The 17530-nt window shown below is 37.9% G+C and overlaps 1 protein-coding gene and 1 pseudogene across 10 annotated transcripts in view; one reads left to right on the top strand and one right to left on the bottom strand.

Annotated features, from left to right (window-relative positions):
- Positions 1–17530, bottom strand: part of NSD1 (nuclear receptor binding SET domain protein 1) — a 150672-nt gene that overhangs the window by 91034 nt on the left and 42108 nt on the right. The window lies entirely within an intron of this gene.
- On the top strand, positions 4790–4871 carry LOC147584212 (small nucleolar RNA U3; annotated as a pseudogene).

Below are 17530 nucleotides of genomic sequence, written 5' to 3'. Positions count from 1 at the left end.
CTCTCTCTCTGCCCCTCCCCCGTTTATGATCTGTCTCTCTCTGTCCCAAAAATAAATAAACGTTGAAAAAAAAAAAGTTACACTCAAAAATATCTATTTAACATAAAAGAAGATAGTAACAGAATCAGAGGAACAAAAAGACCATAAGATACATTAAAAGTAAAATGGCAGACATCAATCCTACCTTATCACTACTTAGATAAAATGTATGGGGATTTAAAACTACAATTCAGGGTCGCCTGAGTGGCTTTATGGTTGAGCATCCAACTCTTGATTTTGGCTCAGCTCATGAGCCCAGGGTTGCAGGATCAAGCCCTACATTCAGCTCTGCACTGAACGTGGAGCCTGCTTGGGATTCTCTCTTTTCTCCCTCTGCCCCTCTCCCTCAATCCCACTTTCTCTCTCTCTAAAATAAAAAAAAATCTAAATAAAAAAAGCCCTGCAATTCAAAGGCAGAGATTGGCAGAATGGACAAAAAATATAATCCAACTATATGCTGTCTACAAAACACTTTATATCAAATTCAAAAAAAGGAGTTGAAAGCAAAAGGTTGGAAATAACACGAAAACAGTAACAAAAAGGGGTAGCTTCTCTATATTAATATCACAAAATATACTTAAAGGTAAGAAGATTACTAGAGACAAACATGCAAATTGTATAATGACAAAATGTCAATCTAACAGGAAGGTATAACAATTACAAATATACATACAACAAACCAGACTCCCAAATTCATAAAGCAGTAACTCATAGAAATAAATATAGAAAAAGAGAAACAGTAACAGAGACTTCAAAACCCACTTTCAGTAATGGAGAGAACTAGACAGAAGATCACTAATAACATAAAAGGGGTGAACAGCACTAGGCCTAGGCCTAGGAGGCATCTGAAGAACATTTTACCAAACAACCACAGAATACACAGTCTTCCTAAGTATATATGAACATTCTCAAGGATAGACCATATATTAGGCCACAAAAATAAAATTAAAATAAGTGGAATACAGAATATATTCTCCAACCACAATGGAACGAAATTAGAAACCAAAAAGACAAGGGAAATTGGGAAATTAAACAATATACTACTAAATAACCAGTAAGTCAAAGAATTCATGTGGAAAATTAGAAAATACTTTGAAAAAAAATGAACACAAAATATACCACAACTTAAAAGACAGAGCAAAAGCAGTTCTTAGACGGATTTCATAGCTGAGGACATGTATATATTTTTTAAATCTCTCAAATACCCTAAACTTTCACCTTAAGCTAGCAAGGAACAGCAGACTACACCTAAAGCAAGCAGAAAGAACAACGAAGATTAGAGGGAAAATTAAGAGAATCAAGAATAGAAAAAAAAAATTGACAAAACCAAAAGCTGGTTCTTTAAAAAGATCAACACAACTCATAAATCTTTAGCAGACCAATAAAAAAGACTCAAATTACTAAAATCAGAAATAAAAGTGTGGCCATCACTACTGATTCTACAGAAACAAAAAGGATTAGGAGAATAAGATGAACAACTGTATGCCTACAAATTAGATAACCTAGATAAAACCCTAAATCCTCAAAACAAAAACTACCAAAACTAAATGACACAGAAACAATATTTGGATAAACCTGTAACTAGCAAAGAGATAGACTCAGTAATGAGTAAACAAAAGCAAAGAAAGAAAAAGAAAGAAAGAGAAAGAAAGAAAGAAAGAAAGAAAGAAAGAAAGAAAGAAAGAAAGAAAGAAAGAAAGAAAGAGAAAAAGCAAAGAAAAGCCCTGGATCTAATGGCTTCACTGGGAAGTTCTATCAAACACTTAAATAAGAACTAACACCCATCCTTATCAAACTTTTCCAAAAAACTAAATAGGGAGGAATACTCCCTAATTCATTCTTTGAGGCCAGTATTTCTCTGATACCAAAGCCAGATGAAGACACCACAAGAAAAATACAGACCAGGGGCGCCTGGGTGGCGCAGTCGGTTAAGCGTCCGACTTCAACCAGGTCACGATCTCACGGTCCGTGAGTTCGAGCTCCGCGTCGGGCTCTGGGCTGATGGCTCAGAGCCTGGAGCCTGTTTCCGATTCTGTGTCTCCCTCTCTCTCTGCCCCTCGCCCGTTCATGCTCTGTCTCTCTCTGTCCCAAAAATAAATAAACGTTGAAAAAAAAAATTTAAGAAAAATACAGACCAATATCCTTTACCAACATGGATGCAAATATCTTTAACAAAATACTAGCAAAACAAATTGAAAATTATACTTAAAAAACAGAGTATCAAATCAAAACATTATTTTGTTATATGACACAATGTTACACAACAATTACATGTCAATTAAAAAACAAATGGGGGGCAGGTGGGTGGCTCAGTCAGTTAAGCATCCGACTTCAGCTCAGGTCATGATCTCGCAGTTCATGGGTTCAAGCCCTGATCAGACTCTGCTGACAGCTCAAAGCCTGGAGCCTGCTTTGGATTCTGTGTCTCCTTCTCTCTCTGCCCCTCTCCAACTCACGCTCTGTCTCTCTCTCTCAAAAATAAACATTAAAAAAAAATTTTTTTTAACTGGTTAACTATACTGGAATCAAAAAAATTAATAAAAACAAACACAACAACAAAAACCATACATCATAACCAAGTGGGATATATTCCTGGAAGACAAGGAATGTTCAACATATAAAACCAGCAAATATACCTCATTAACAGATGGGGGAAAAAAAAATCACATGATCATGACCATGGATGCAGAAAAAGTATTTAGCAAAATTCAACACTCATTCATGATAAAAACCCATCACTAGGAATCGGAAACTATCAACATAATAAAAGTCATATATGAAAATCCCAAAGAGAACATCATGCTTAACGGAGAAAGACTGAAAGTCTTTCCTCTGAGATAAAGAACATAGCAAGGATACCTACTTTCTCCACTTCTATTCAGCAAATTCCTGTATGTCCTAGTCAGAGCAACTACATGAGAAAAATAAAAGGCAACCACATTTGAAATGAGTAAGTAAAATTATGTCTATTTGCAGATCTTATATGTAGAAAACCACAAAGATCCCACAAAAAATTTTTTATTTTTGAGAGAGGTGGAGAGGGAGGGAGAGGGAGAGAGAGGAAGAGAGAGGGAGAGGAAGAGAGAGAGAGAGAGAGGGAGAGGGAGAGAGAGGAAGAGAGAGAGGGAGAGGGAGAGGGAGAGAGAGGGAGAGGGAGAGAGAGGGAGAGAGCGAGAGCGAGAGCGAGAGCGAGAGAGCGAGAGAGAGAGAGAGAGAGAGAGAGAGAGAAGGCAAGTGGGGGAGGGGCAGAGAGAGGGAAAGAGAATCCCAACATGGGGCTCAAACTCATAAACAAGATCATGACCTGGGCCGACGTCAGAAGCTCAACTGACTGAGCCACCCAGGCACCCTGAAATAAACCTTTTTTTCTAGCATTGGGACTGTTTATAAATATTTACCATGCCCTAAGCAATAAAGTGTATCTCAATCAATTTGAAAGGATTGGAATCATATGGAATATATTTCCTGTCCGTAGTGTAATTAAGCTAATAATTAATTACAAAAGGGGCACTGGGGTGGCTGGCTCAGTTGGTTGAGCACCCGACTCTTTTTTGTTTGTTTTTTAAGTTTATTTATTTATTTTGAGGGAGAGAGGGAGGTTAAGCAGGGGAGCAGCAGAGAGAGGGGGAAAAGAGAATACCAAGCAGGCTCTGCACCACCACTGCAGAGCCTGACCCAGGGCTGGAACTCACAAACCATGAGATCATGACCTGAGCTGAAACCAGGAGTCAGCAGCTCAATAGACTGAGCCACCCAGGTGCTCCTAAAAAGTTGGTATTACCACTGTGGAAACAAAACTTGCATAATAAACAAATACAAAAACTGTAATTGTTAGGTACAGAATTCTGAGGTTTTTTTCATTTTAAACATTCTTTAATCATGCAATTGTTTTATGCAACTTGGTTAAAAAGATGTAACAAGTAGGGGCACCTGGGTGGCTCAGTCAATTGAGCATCCAACTTCGGCTCAGGTCATGATCTCATGGTTTGTGGTTTAAGCCCCACGTCAGGCTCTGTGCTGATAGCTCAGAGCCTGGAACCTGCTTCGGATTCTGTGTCTTCCTCTCTATCTCTCTGCCCCACCCCTGCTCATGCTCTTTCTCTCAAGAAATGAATAAACATTAAAAAAAATTTTTTTAATAAATAAATAAAGATGTGGGGCGCCTGGGTGGCGCAGTCGGTTAGGCGTCCGACTTCAGCCAGGTCACGATCTCGCGGTCCGTGGGTTCGAGCCCCGCGTCGGGCTCTGGGCTGATGGCTCGGAGCCTGGAGCCTGTTTCCGATTCTGTGTCTCCCTCTCTCTCTGCCCCTCCCCCATTCATGCTCTGTCTCTCTCTGTCCCAAAAATGAATAAAAACGTTGAAAAAAAAAATTAAAAAAAAAAAAAAAAGATGTAACAAGTAAAACTGGTTAAATGGGTTTTTTAATTTCTCCCATTACTCCTCAGTCATTTTAAGATATATTGTTTAACAATACTAAAAAACCTAAGTAGAAATGACAGTCTTATCTCTGTCTCTGTAGCATGTCACATAATAGTAGATGCCCAGATGTTTGCTGAATTGATGAAATTTAGTTTAAGTAATTCATGTTGGATCACTCAATCATTCAAATATTTACTAAGTTTGGAAAGTGGTAAAAACAGTGATGTTTCTAGGGGGTGAAAATTATGAAAGACACACTTTATTATGTTAGTAAATTATTTTCAAGGAAACTTCTTTATATTTAAGCATTTGATAAATGTTATGAGTGACAAGACTACACTTTCAGGGATCATTTCTATAGTTCATCACTAGAGGCCAAAAATATATTCTGACTAGCATATAACTGAATATAGAGATGGAACAAACAAGTCCTCTGGGAGCTCAGTCTCTCTGGGAGAGAGAAATGAACAAAGTAAAACACTATAGCTCCTAAGCTGGGACTGGGATGGGAGGTGTACTCATCTTGGGGAAGAAAGATCACTAGTTTTATTATTAGTAACAAATTTCTCAAAACAAACTTCAAGAGATAGTGACAGTCAAGGTAAGAATAGCTGTAAAATAAGGCTAGAACCTAGATAATATTTCTGTCTCTGATCTCCTATTCCACCAATTCCTACCTCAAAAGCTAACACTACACCAAGCTGTCCACAGTTTCCCTTTTAGATCATACTCTTTGTCCTTCCATCTCCTTTCTGCCTGGAATTCCTCTTTCTCCTAGGTCTTCTCAGAAAACCTTACTTCCATCACCTACTATCTCTTGGCTGGGCTAAGTGCTTAAGTGTCTACTATATCCTATCTCTTGGTTTACCATTATACAGAATTTAGAATTTGTATTTATCTATTCCAGTCTCTAAACTTCAAGAAGACAAGGTATCATCCACTCCTACATCTCCATTATCTGGAACAAAACACATGTTCAATAAAAATGTTTGAACTGAACTGAAACAGGCTATAATAAGCCATTTCCTAAGCAGCAAAATTAGATGCCAAAACATATGGGTCCTTGGGGCACGTGAGTGGCTCAGTTGGTTAAGCATCCAAATCTTGATCTTTGGTAAGGTCATGATCTCACAGTTCATGAAACTGAGCCCAAGTCAGGATCTGCCAGACAGTGCAGAGATTCTTAGGATTCTCTCTCACCCTCTCTCTCTTGGGATTCTCTCTCTCCCTCCCCTACACACACTCTCTCTTAAAATAAACAAACATTAAAAAATAAATAAACAAACAAATAAATAAAGGCTTGAAAAAATAAAAACCTTATGGGTCCTTAATCCACAAAACCTCATTTGTCTTAAAAAGATAAATGATAATTTTTAAATGTTTTTTTATTTAAAAAAATATTTTTAAGTAATTTCTACACCTAACCCATGTGGTGTTCAGAACTGACAAACTGGAGATCAAGAGTCTCATGCTCCACTTACTGAGCCAGCCAGGTCCCCTGACATAGTCAAACATATCTACATTACAGATCTTTACTTCAAAGATGACCAGCAATCAGTCTCTATCCCCTTAACTCCCTGATTTGGAAATGGGGAATACCACTAAATTTGGGAAAGAACAGCACATCAGAAGTTAGTCACAGACTATTAAACTGTGAAATCATAGTTCTCTAAGCAACCTTCAGATTAGCAATTAGTCTCCCAAATATCCAGATTTTGGAAAGGAGGTACTCTGGCTTTCAAAACAAATATCCCAGTACAATGGAATTATCTCTTTCCCCAACATTTATTCATCATGGGAATATGAGCTGCAGTAAGTCCATTTAGACACTGGGTACACTAACAAATTTGGTTTCCTGGTAACGGTAGAAATTCTGGGAAGGGTCACAGATAAGCCTCTCTCTCAGCTCTAACTTAAACTTTTCTGAGCACAAGTGAAAATGGAAACCTACTTCTAATGTTGTATTAGTAAGTTAGAAACATCCCAGCGATTTCCTATGTAAGTCTTCACAATTATGTGTGAGTACTCAAAATCATTCTAGGGTCCCCAGTCTCCCTTCAAAAACAGACCAAAAAAAAAAAAAACCAACCAAACAAACAAACAAAAAACCTTCCAGCCCAGTGTCACAACAATATTTCATTCAAGTCAGAATTGAAAAGGACTCAGGGCACCTGAGTGGCTGGGTTGGTTAAGCATCCAACATTGGCTCAGGTCACAATCTCATGGTTCATGAGTTCAAGCCCCACATCAGGCTCTGTGCTGACAGTTAAGAACCTGGAGCCTGCTTCAGATTCTGTGTCTCCCTCTCTCTCTGCCCTCTCCCACTCACCTTCTCTCCCTCTCTCTCTCTCTCTCCCCCTCTCTCTCTCTCTCCCCCCCCTCTCGTCTCTCCCTCCCTCTCTCTCAAAAATAAAGTAAAACATTAAAAATTGTTTAAAAAAAAGAATTGAAAAGGACTCAAAGTGCATCTCAACCACAGCACACACTGAGGAATTGTTAAATAAAATAACTGTACTAAGTGTAGTGATCTAGCTAGCTACATTTGGCACAAAAATCAGACACTGAACACTTAAATAATTATTTCATAACCTCACAGTAGCTTCTAAGGATAGGCTAGAAGGGTATTTTTCTCCATATTATGGATGAAAAAACTGAGGCAGAAATGAAGTCATTTGTCTATGTTCATAAAACTAGTATTAAAATAGCAATACAGCAGAGGATTCAAACCTGACTCCAGTACAAATGCCTTTTGCAATGACTATTCTCAAAAGATAAACCAGAATTTTCTTAGAAAGGATTCTATACAAATGAATTTTCCACAACATTTAATTTTTTAATTTTTTTACATTGTTTATTTTTGAGACAGAGAGAGAGAGACAGAGTGTGTGCAGGGGAGGGGCCAAGAGAGAGGGAGACACACAATCTGAAGCAAGCTTCAGGCTCTGAGCTGTTAGCACAGGGCCTGACGCAGGGCTCGAACTCACAAATGGTGAGATCGTGAACTGAGCTGAAGTCGGATACTTCACCGACTGAGCCACCCAGGCGCCCCTCCACATATTTAAATATAACTTTTATTACCCCAAAATTTGGGAAATCCAAATATTCCTCAATCAAGAACAACTTAAAGTTTGGGTGCCTGGGTGGCTCAGTAGATTAAGCATCCGACTCTTGATTTCAGCTCAGATCATGGTCCCAGGGTTGTGGGACTGAGCCCCATTGTCAGGCTCCATGCTGAGCGTGGAGCCTGCTAGTTTCTCTCTTAACCTCACCCCTCTCCCCAGTTTGCAATTTCCCTCTCTCTCACACAAACAAAAACCCAAAAGAACAATCTAAAGTCTATCACACAAGCAAAGCCACTGATGCTGTTCTTCTGCAGCTGTCAACACATTTTCTAGTTTCCTGATATCCTTTTCTTGAGCCAAGGAGAGAACTGAAATCTCAGAAACAGCTTGAAAGAACATGGTATAGTTTAGAAAAGTAATACTTTAAATGTATCTTAGTCTCATTACTTTTTAAACAGCCAAGAAATGGAAATAATCTGTATGTTGAAAAGGGTCTTAGCTCAATAAATTATAGAACATCAATACACTGGAATACTATACAAAAATTTTATAGACACAGTGAAAAAAGTTATAAAAAGGCATGTATACAATGATTACAAATTTAAAGATATACACTTTCATATGCAAATTATTTAGGGAAAAGTATGGAAGACAGAATTCACAAAGATTAACTGGACTGCTAGATATTCCCAGTTGTTTTTTTTGGCTATCTACATTTTCTAATTTTTAGACACTCAACATGAATTACATGCATAGTTTTTTAGGTATATTTTTTTATTGAGATAAAATCAACTCACAAGAATCATGGTTTTTGGCTATTTCAAAGTGTCCAAATCAACACTTTCTAGTACAGCTTGCTTAATATTTTGAAGTAAATTTTAACACATATTTCCCTTGTAGGGCAAAATAAAACAGAGAAATGCAACAGGGCAGAATTTCCTAGCAATACTGAGAAAAGTACAACAAAATCAGCATTTCATCCCCTGAATTGTCTTGAAAGAATCTGAAAGTGCCCTTTTTCCATGCCTCATTTGTACCATCTGTAAAATGGGAACAATAGTACCTACTTTCATAGGGCTATTACAAGTACTGAATAAGCTAGTATGTAAACAAATTACTATGTGAAGTGCCAGTAGTGACAATGTGTAAGCACTGTAAGTGTTAGCTGATACGAGTCTCCCCTTATCCACAGTTTTGCTTTCCACGGTTTCAGTTACCCTTGGTCAACCTCAGTCCAGGAGCAGATGATCTTCTTCCTGACATTATCCCCAGGAGGACAATAGTAGCCTAGTGTTTCATCTCAATGCCTATTATCACTTACCTAACATAGGTATTTTATCACCTCATAACATCTCAAGAAGAAGGATAAATATACCACTGATAGATAAATAAAGAAGTTGTGCTGTGTATACATATATACAATGGAATATTACTCAGCCATAAAAAAAGGACTAAGGTCTTGCTATTTCCAACAACATGGATAAACCTACAGGATATTATGATAAGTGACATAAGAGAGAAAGACAAATATTATAATGATTTGACTTATATATGAAATCTAAAAAATAAAATAAACAAAACAAAAAGTAAAATCAGGCCTATAAATACAGAGAACTGATGATTGCCAGAAAGGAGGAATTGGAGGAGAGGGGCAAAATGAGTGAAGGGGAGTAGGAGATACAGTCTTCCGGTTATGTAATGAGTAAGTCACAGGAATAAAAGGCACAGCACAGGGAATATGGTCAAAGATATTGTAACAGAGTTGCATGTGACAGTAGCTACACTTCTAGCGAACAAAAGTTTAACATATAGAGTTGCTGAATCACTATGTTGTACACCTGACACTAATATAACACTGTGTGTCCACTATACTCAAATAAAATTTTTTTTAAATGGATGAATATAGTACAGCAAGATATTAAGACAGACCACATTCACATAACTTTTATTACAGTATATGGGTGTAATTTTTCTATGTTATTACTATTGTTGTTAATCTCTTACTGTATCTAATTTCTAAATTAAACTTCATCATAGGTATATAAGTATAGAAAAAAACAGTGAATATAGGGTTTGGTTCTAAAATAATTTTTTATTAAAATTAAAATATATAAAGTTTGATCCTATCCCTGTTTTTAGCCATCACTGGGGGTCTTGGAACATATCTCTCATGGATAATGGGGAGATGGAAACTAGTAACTTCTTTCAAAACGTTGAAATTAGAAGCCTGTTCTCCCTGCTCTATTCAAGTCTGACTCTAGCCTAAACAACATTCAAAGGTTCTCTTTTTTATCTTAATTACTAGCGTGAAGCCATTATTTTGAGAGACAGTACAACGTAATGGTTAAAAGCAAAGACTTTCTGGAGTCATGCTTCATAAAGTTGTCCAAGTGTCTGGCTTATAGTAACAATTCAAAAACCAGTTGCTATAGTATTATTCCCTGTATTTCCTTAAAAAGTTATGTTATTTCCATCACTTTTACTCAATTAGATAATTAATATATGACAGTATAGGCACTCTCCATTTAACACTATATTTACGAAAAAATAGTTCAAATTCCGAATAAATGACCTTAAAATAATGCTTAAATAGAAACACAATTTAGCACAATTCCAATACTGTTATGATCTTCCTTAAAAACTAGGGGTGCCTGGGTGGCTCAGTCGGTGAAGCATCTGATTCGATTTCGGCTCAGGTCATGATCTCATGGTTCATGGGTTCAAGCCCTGAGTTGGACTCCCCACTAACAGAGAGGAGCCTGCTTGGGATTCTCTCTCTCTGTCCCTTCCTTGCTCGTGCACTCTCTCTCAAAATAAGTTTTGTTTTATTTTTTTAAAGATATCTGACCATTTCTTTAAAAATCAAAACTTTTGGGGCGCCTGGGTGGCGCAGTCGGTTAAGCGTCCGACTTCAGCCAGGTCACGATCTCGCGGTCCGTGAGTTCGAGCCCCGCGTCAGGCTCTGGGCTGATGGCTCAGAGCCTGGAGCCTGTTTCCGATTCTGTGTCTCCCTCTCTCTCTGCCCCTCCCCCGTTCATGCTCTGTCTCTCTCTGTCCCAAAAATAAATAAAAACGTTGAAAAAAAAATTTAAAAAAAAAAAAAAATCAAAACTTTTGATGCCTATTTCTCAAGTAACGTACATACCACATACCCAAATAGTATTCAAGGCCCACCATAAACTGACCCCAATCTGTTCACCCCACCTTATTTCCTACATAATCTCTTTCCTACACCTTAAAATCTAAGCAGAGTGTAATTCGTACTACATATTTCCCCGAATGGTATTCCTCCTGCCTCAGAGTGCTCTATACCTTCATTATGCCTTCTCTAAATCTATCCCATGCTTCCTGCAAGACTCAGGTTGAATAAACCATTCCCTCTTCAAATAACCTACTCCCACAGCATCTTGCCCCTCCCCCCTTTTTTGGCAGTGCTGATTTGCTATCTTACATGTTAATCACTTTAGAGATGCAGCTACTGCTGCTGCTATTAAGGATTTGTCTTGGATCATTTTTATTAAGGAAACTATTAACATATGACAGGAATATGTAGACACATAAAGTCACAACATTATCAAACCCAAAATAGGCTTACAAATCATTACCTTTTCTTTTAAGCCAGCTTAAATCTAATAACAAGATCTACATTATAACTTACTAAAATAATGTCCTGAGGGATAGAGTATTCTCAAGTAAAAAATGTGAGAGGCAGAGGGAACAAATGACTTGTCCAAGACTAAGGGATAAGCAGGGTAAGAAGATAAAGATCCACACTATTCTGTGCATTGGTAAATCAGTAAGTCTTTAAAATCTTAATCCCTTATACACATTACATTCAAATGAGAAATGATACATACTGAATCATACTTTGTATGCCACCATAACAGAAGCTCTGTGTATTGGGTTTTTGTTTACTTTTCTTTTTTTAAATGTAGTTGACACACAGTATTACATTAGTTTCAGGTTTACAATTCAGTGATTCGATTTCTCTACACATTATGCTATGTGTTCTGTGTAGAGAAGCTCTGTGTTATACTAGAAATGCATGGGGCTTAATTTCTGCACCAGTGAGATTTTGGAAAATTATTTCACCTATCTGACCTTGTTTCCTTTAACTGTAAAAGTAGGATAACACTGCCTCCTATTTGTAGGAGGTTGTATCAACTGAACAAATATTAAATCTAAGATTATTCTTAATCCAGTACAGGGCATCAATAATAAACAATAGCTGTGTTTAGCTGGCAACAATTCTTCTACCTTACGAGAATTGTGATTTCTTTTCCCAGTCTCAATTCAAAATTACAAAGAAAGGATTCAATACCATTGTAGGTATGGTGAAATAAAATATACTACAAACATAAGCATTACTCCCACTGCAATATAATCTAATAAATGCATGTGTGTATTCTGTAAGAACCACACAATCCTCTCAATAGATGCATAAAAAGCATTTGACAAAATACAGCATCCTTCCTTGATAAAAATCCTCAAGAAAGTATGGATAGAAGGATCACACCTTAAGATCATAAAAGCCATAAATGAAAGACCCACCACTAATATCATTTATGATATCAATATCATAAATTTAGAGTTTTCCCCCTAAGGTCAGGAAGTGCACAAAGATGTCCACTCTTGTGCTCGCTTTGGCAGCACATATACTAAAGATGTCCACTCTAACAACTGTTATCCAACATAGTGTTAGAAGTCCTAGCCTCAGCAATCAGACAACATAAAGAAATAAAAGGCATCCAAATTAGCAAGGAGAAAGTCAAACTCTCATACTTTGCAGATGACATGATACTCTATGTGGAAAACCCAAAAGACTCCACCAAAAAACTGCTAGAACTGAACAATGAATTCGGCAAAGTCACAAGATACAAAATCAATGTACAGAAATCTGTGGCATTTCTACACACCAATAATGAAACAGCAAAGAAAGAAATCAAGGAAATCAATCCCAGTTACAATTGCACCAAAAAACGTAAAATACCTAGGAGTAAACCTAACCAAAGAGGTGAAAAATCAAACACTAAAAACTATAGAATGCTTATGAAAGAAATTGAAGACACAAAAAAAATGGAAAGACTTTCCATGCTCATGGATTAGAAGAATATGGTTAATATGTCAATACTACCCAAAGCAATCTACATATTCAATGCAATCCTTAACAAAATAACACCAGCATTCTTCACGTAGCTAGAACAATTCTAAAATTTGTACGGCACATGAAAAGACCCCGAATAGCCAAAGCAATCCAGAAAAAGAAAACCAAAGCTGGAGGCATCACAATTCTGGCCTTCAAGCTGTATTACAAAGCTGGAATCATCAAGACAGTATGGTACTGACACAAAAACAGACACATAGATCAATGGAATAGAATGAAGAACCCAGAAATGGACCACAAACATATGGCCAACTAATCTTTGACAAAGCAGGAAAGAATAGCCAATGGAATAAAGACAGTCTCTTCAGCAAACAGTGTTGGGAAAACTGGACAGCTACATGCAGAAGAATGAACCTGGACTACTTTCTTGCACCATACATAAAAATAAACTCAAAATGGATTAAAAACCTAAATGTAAGACAGGAAGCCATCGAAAAAATCTAGAGTAGAAAACAGGCAACAACCTCTGTGACCTCGGCCGCAACACCTTCTTACTTGATGGTCTCCAGAGGCAAGGGAAACAAAAAATGAACTATTGGGACCTCATCAAAATAAAAAGCTTCTGCACGGCAAAGGAAACAATCAACAAACCTAAAAAGCAACCAATGGATTGGGAGAAGACATTTGCCAATGACATATTAAAGAGTTAGTATCCAAAATCTCTAAAGAATTTATCAAACTCAACACCCAAAAAACAAATAATTCAGTGAAGAAATAGGCAAGACATGAAGAGACACTTTTCCAAAGAAGACATCCAGATGGCCAACCAACACATGAAATGATGCTCAACATCACTCCTCATCAGGGAAATACAAATCAAAACCACAATGAGATACCACCTCACACCTGTCAGAATGGCTAAAATGAACAACTCAGGCAACAACAGATGTTGGCGAGGATGCGGAGAAAGAGGAACCCTTTTGCACTGCTGGTGGGAATGCAAACTGGTGCAGCCACTATGGAAAACAGGGTGGAAGTTCCTCAAAAAATTAAAAATAGAACTACCCTACAACCCAGCAATTGGACTACTAGGCAATTATCTAAAGGGCACAGGAGTGCTGTTTCAAAGGGGCACATGCATCCCAATGTTTATAGCAACACTATCAACAATAGCCAAAGTATGGAAAGAGCCCAAATGTCCATCAACTGATGAATGGATAAAGAACATGTGACACACACACACACACACACACACACACACAATGGAATATCAGTTGGTGATCAAAAACAATGAAATCTTGCCATTTGCAACAATGTGGATGGAACTAGAGTGTATTATGCTAAGTGAAATTAGAGAAAGAATTATCATGACTTCACTCATATGTGGAATTTAGGATACAAAACAGGCGAACCTAAGGGAAGGGAAGCAAAAATAATATAAAAACAGGGAGGGAAATAAATCCTATGAGACTCTTAAATACAAAGAAAAAACTGAGTGTTGCTGGAGGGGTTTTGGCTGGCAGGATGGATAAATGGGCAAGGGGCACTAAAAGGACATTTGGCTGGGATGAACACCGGGTGTTATATGTAAGTGATGAATCACTAAATTCTATTCCTGAAATCATTACTACACTATATGTTAGCTAACTTGGATGTAAATTTAAACAATTTTCTAAAAAGGAACACAACAGAAAAAATAAAATAACAATAATAATATTGTTTTGCATATTTAAAGGTTGCTAAGGGAATATATCTTAGACCTCATCACAAGACAGACTTCTTGTAACTATGTGTGGTATTAGGTGTTAACTAGAGTTATTGTGATCATTTAGCAATATATATAAATATGAAATCATGTATTGTACACCTAAAAATAATATAATATTATGTCAACTCCACCTCAATAAACTAGATGAATAAAAATAATAATAATAAAATAAATGCACGTGTGTTTTTCAAAGCCCTTTTAAAATGTTTTGTATCACCTGAATCTCAGAAACAACCAGGTAAGTAAGGTAGGCGGCACACGTTTTATTATCTCATAACTTCACACAAGAAAAGAGAGGCTCAGAGTGACATTGCCAGAGGTCAAGAGCCTTTTAGCAAAAAGCAGGAATTAGTGGCCAGTATCTTTTGACCCCCTACTCCACCACACCAAGGGCAAAAGAAAGGTGTAAACTAGAGTACTTGAAGTCTCCTCCAGCCAATCCTCTCTACCTTGGCAGAGGGAGTCAGAACTCAGTCTGTTAACTTTTGCTTTGATGAAAAGGGGACCTGGAACCCAGGGAAGCAAATCTAGCAAGGAATAATAGATAAATGATCTCTGGCAGCATTACAATTTTAGCCTGTGGCAAACAAGGCAAAGGACTAAAAATTACTGTGTAAAAGTTAATTGTTACTGAGTAACTAAGAAATGACCCTTGCTTATTGGCTAGAACCCAAGAACAATAGATCAAATAGAAAGCCTGGACAATAGACCAAAGGAAACTGCTGAAGTCTTGGAAAAGGACAGAGGAAAAGCAGAGAGTCCAACAAGAAAGCTGGAAAGAAAAACTAGAAAGCTGGAAAGCTGCTAGTTTGGTTGTAGAAACTGGTACACTAAGGACCATATGGTAAGGTTGGGGCTAGGTGACCATCAGCAGAAGCCCAGCCTTGAGAAAGGAAGCCAAATACCCAAGTACTTGGACACCCAAGTACCATAAACTGCTAAGAACATCCACACATTCTATTCCCTTTGAAACGTCATACTGATAATGAGGCAGGTATTAATTACTATCTCCTTGTTGTTGTTAAGCATAGAATCTGAGGCTCAGAAATGGGAAATCCCAAATGCCAAACAAAGCCATACTTGTGCTCTGTTCAATTGCATTCTTTCCACTATGTACAGGGGAAAAAAAGATTGTAACATTAGTCTGTTTCAGCCTTGAGTACCTGTAACTGCACTTAATGGCACAACTGTGACCATACTCTCATTCAATGAGAAAATTCTGTTTACAAACTCTCATCAAGCAAATTTTTCTCACAACACCTTTACACTATAATGCAACTAACGGTAGATGCCCCTGGTCTCTTCAAAACAGACACATCATACACATCTGTGCTCTTTACTGTACTTCTTTACCTAGGTCAAAGCCAATTAATGTTGTTAAAAGGTAAGTCACCATTGAGTAATACTAAACTGGAGATTAGAGTTAGCTTACATTTAAAACAAAGACATTTTCAGGGGGCGCCTGGGTGGCTCAGTTGGTTAAGCGGCCGACTTCAGCTCAGGTCATGATCTCGTGGTCCGTGAGTTCGAGCCCCACATCAGGCTCTGTGCTGACAGCTCAGAGCCTGGAGCCTGTTTCAGATTCTGTGTCTCCCTCTCTCTGACCCTCCCCCATTCATGCTCTGTCTCTCTCTGACTCAAAAATAAATAAACGTTAAAAAAAAAAATTAAAAAAAAAAAGACATTTTCAGAAAACAATAAAACAATTTATACACAGCCTTTTGCGATATAAATAAATAAATAAATAAATAAATAAATAACTAGCTAGCAATCTGGGGCGCCATGGTGGCTCAGTCAGTTGGGTGTCTGACTTCAGCACAGGTCATGGTCTCACAGTTCGTGGGTTGGAGCCCCACATCCAAGCCCTCGTTTTGGGTCCTCTGTCCACTTCTCTGCCTCTCCCCTGCTCACATTCTCTCTCAAAAATAAACATTAAAAAATTTTTTTTTATTTAAAAACGAACAACTTTTATTAGCCATTTACCTAAACTTTACCTGTGCCTTTAAAAAAGCAAAATGATGACGACACTTAAGTGATTTCCTTAAGACAAAAAGACTAGAACATCCCATCTTCTGTTTTAATGCCTTTTCTCAAAAACAATGTTGTTTTTCCAGTCGTAATATCATATATCCCCGATCCCTCTTGCACAATAGACAAGTCCAGGACACAGGGAATTTTTTTTAAGTAGGCTCTACGCCCAACATGGGGCTTGAACTCATGACTACAATATCAAGAGTTGCATGCTCTACCTACTGAGCCAGCCAGGCCCCCAGAACACAAGAATTTAGGCAGAGGCTGTGGTGCTCAACAAAACTAGGTATGAAGCAATCTTGACACTAACACTTGCTGACTGTAAATTCAGACAAGTTATTTAACTTCTCTGAACCTCAAGTCCTTCACTTGTAAAATGGAGATAATATATTTAGAAATAAATTTCTACACAGGGTCTGGCACAGTTCCAGTATAAGACACTCAATAAGCTATTGGCACACATTACTTTTGAAATTCACCCACAACTCATGATTCAAATAACTGATCATCTTAAATCAAAGATGAGCTTTGGGGGGTATCTGGGTGGCTCAGTAGGTTAAGCACCCGACTCTTGATTTTGGCTCACGTCATGATCATCTCACAGTTCATGAGATCGAACCCTGTATCGGGCTCTGCACTGACAACACAAAGCCAGCTTGAGGTTTTCTCTCTATGCCCCTCCCCAACTCATGAGTGCACACGCTCTCTCTCTCAAAACATATAAACGTTTAAAAAAAAAAAAAAAGATGTTTGCCTGAATGGTTTAGTCGGTTAAGCGTCCAACTCTTGATCTCAGGTCAGGGCATGATCTCACGGTTCATAAGATAGAGCCCCACCTTAGGCTCTGTGCTTACCATGGAACCTGCTTGGGATTCTCCCTCCCCCTCTCTTGACCCCCCTCCCCTCCACATAATCTCTCTCTCAAAACAAACAAACTTAACAAAGAAAAAAAAGAAAGAAAAAAAAAAAGCTTTGGTCATTGAGACAGTTACTCCACTTTAGGGTCTGTGTACCTCACCTGTGCCAGGCCTCTGATGTCCCTCCAAGGCTGGTCCAAACCAGTTATTGCCTCAGCAGGAAGAATACAAGAGAAGGAGATAACTCAC

This window comes from Puma concolor, chromosome A1, assembly GCF_028749965.1.
Source record: "Puma concolor isolate L17-30 chromosome A1, mPumCon1.1.hap2, whole genome shotgun sequence".
NCBI lineage: Eukaryota > Metazoa > Chordata > Mammalia > Carnivora > Felidae > Puma > Puma concolor.
Note: the sequence above shows the minus strand (reverse complement) of the source record. Positions and strands in the feature narration are given on the sequence as shown.